Consider the following 2864-nt stretch of genomic DNA (forward strand, 5'->3'; position numbering starts at 1 on the left):
ATTCGTAAGAACAGTTGGGGTAAAGAAAAAATTTTTCGTTACTGAAATGGATCAATCGAATATATTAGATTCTGCACACGCATCAAAAAATGTATTTACTTGGCGAAAAGTAGATGACAACGGTGATAAATTCAATTGGCATGACATTAAATGGTTCAGATTTACCAAGGAATATGGTAACATATATTTTAAAACATCTTTAAGTGAAGAAGATCCTTTCAAATGCATCAATATAACAAAGCGAGGAATCAATTGCGTCAAAATAAAGGATTTAAAAATTTGCTACGTCTCACCAATAAAAATTAACACTAAAAAGAAAAGTGATCTCATAGACATGTTGCCGCTAGTGGATGAAATTTATAGAGACTTCTATATGAATTTAACATCAGAAGATATGTTAGATTGTCATCCAGATTTAACCGAATACGATGAAAATAACGAATAATTATTTATTTGGCAACAAAGTATTCCCAAACTTAATTGAAAAACTTGAATATTATTTGTTTACTTATTAAATACTATGAAATTATTATTATTTTAAATAAAGAAAGAAGAACTGAAAATGTATATTTGTAGTTTACATAGTTTTTGGTAAAGAAATAAATAAAACAAAAATCGTATCTCCATTTACTTACTTGTTTCAATTTTAACACAAGCTCTTATGTCCACTTATAAATTTTTGAACTCTTGTATCTCGTTCGTAACAAAATCTTAAGTCTAATTAAGGCATCTTTTTTTTTGTAATCTCGTTTTGCAAAACATCTTAAATACAAAACAACGAAAAAAACATACTTCTAAAGGAAATATTTCTCAAAATCAGTCTGCTTTGTCATAAAATATAGCGAAACTACATCTTGGGCTAAAGATATTTTCTAAAACTCCAAAGTAATAGATTTTACACAAAATCGTTAGTATCTCCAAATACGATTTTTAGACTTAAGATGTTATGATAAAACGACACAGATATGTACCAATTACAAATAATTTTAATAATCGGCTTTTTTAGCAATTAAAGAATACAGTTGAAATTTAATGAAGAAAGAAGAGAATTTCCGTTAAAAAAAAGAAGAAACGCAATATTTGAGTTTATGTATATGTATATATACATGTATGCGCATACATATATACATATAAGAAAATTGCCAGTCAGTTCAGTTCTCACTTTGATAACACTGTACAACAAAATCCAACTTTTCCCAAAATAACAAGGTTCATATCGTCACCTAAGGTTGAAAAGATACCCCAAGTCTATTTTTTTAAATTGTCCAGCAGAGACGAAAAGTCGATTTAGTTTCGTATTACCTGCCATTCAGCATCAAAAACTAAATTTTGAAAAAATGGACTTGGCACCTTTTCACCTTTATGTAGCGATATTTGTATTTATAAATACAGATATTACGTAGATATCTGTGGCTATAAGCAATAACCGCCTAATTCGACTTAAGAAAGAATTGAGTTATACTATATGCTGTCATATTCTGGAACTACTATTCCATGTGTATTGAAATCCCCTTCTCGCCAGCTAGGCTATTTAAAAAGTTACAGACGAACATATTTTGGTTTCCCGATAAGGTTAACATTACAATCCGAATCGAATTCAGGTTCTTCGTACATGGGCGGTTATTGCTTATGACCACAGATATGAGGCGTTGAGAGTAGAATTGCCAACATTTTTTAAGAAATTCATAGTAATTTTTCAAAAAAATCTGAAAAAATATAGTACACTTCAAATATACATATATAGTATTTTTTTAAAGAAGAAGTAAAAATGTTTTTTAAGTGTACATTTTTTTTCTTTCTTATGCATTTATTCCATAAAAATATATATTTCTATATATCAATATTTAAATTAATATAAATTAAAAGTTCATTTTTTATTAGTGAGATATTCGCTTTATTTCTCACATCACACCATTTCAAAATCTTAATAGAAAAAACTCTTTCTGTGAATGCCAAAGTTGCAGGAATAGAGAGCATAAGCGAAATAATTTTAAGTAAATTTGGTAAATCTTTCTAAGTGTTTCTGTGGACCCTTTGTTTTAGAGTATATTTATTTTAATATTGATATTTCAGTATAAATGTCATCCATTTCAAAACATTTCTTTCTTAGAAATAACTTAAATATATTTACATTTATAATTGAAGAAATATAATATTTTTGCATACTTTATTTTTTTCTAACAGTACAAATAGTACAATACTATATTTTATAGTACGGTTGGCATCCCTAACTGAGAGCCAGAGTAGCCTAACTGGCATTTAAACCAAAAGTGAGGAAGAGCTTAAAATGCATTACTCGAAACGAACCTGTAATAGCCCCAGGCACGCCCTCTTAGTTTTCTTTTACTATAATAGGTATCATCACGTATGTATGTACATAGGTGCAGATTTTTTTTTTGGATAGGCTGCTCTTGCCTCATATATGTTGACATATAGGGAAATTTTACAAACCAAAAATTTTCCATATGCGCTAACTCACTAAAACCTGGTTCACAGACCTATTGGGTCTTAAGCACATTTTCAGTTTAGACTTATTACTGGCATTTTAGATGAATTTTGAGCTTAGAATTTAATGGTAAATATTTTTCTAAAACATTTTAAACCACTACATCCCTATTTTAGGTATATTTTTTGCACTTTTCTAAAAAATGACGAAAGATACCCACCTATTAAGGAGTTGGAGGGTTAAAATGTTTCACAGAAATGTTCTCCGTCATATTTTTAATAAAACCGCTGGACACAACGTATGCCTAATATGTAAGGATCATTTTCTACGCCGATTTTCCATAAGAATGCGCAAAAGCGGGCACACTTTCTTCTTCTTCTTTTTTGGCGCTGTAACCGCCTAAGCGATTTTGGCCGAG

General features: G+C 29.4%; 2 protein-coding genes across 2 annotated transcripts in view; one reads left to right on the plus strand and one right to left on the minus strand.

Annotated features, from left to right (window-relative positions):
* The window catches only part of LOC118739487 (rho-related BTB domain-containing protein 1-like), a gene marked incomplete in the record, with an annotated part of 56194 nt that overhangs the window by 31366 nt on the left and 21964 nt on the right, over nucleotides 1–2864 (plus strand).
* Nucleotides 1–2864, minus strand: part of LOC118740206 (rho-related BTB domain-containing protein 1-like) — a 6594-nt gene that overhangs the window by 618 nt on the left and 3112 nt on the right. The window lies entirely within an intron of this gene.

Source organism: Rhagoletis pomonella, unplaced genomic scaffold, assembly GCF_013731165.1.
Source record: "Rhagoletis pomonella isolate Grant_MI unplaced genomic scaffold, Rhpom_1.0 Rhpom_scaffold_00005, whole genome shotgun sequence".
Lineage (NCBI taxonomy): Eukaryota > Metazoa > Arthropoda > Insecta > Diptera > Tephritidae > Rhagoletis > Rhagoletis pomonella.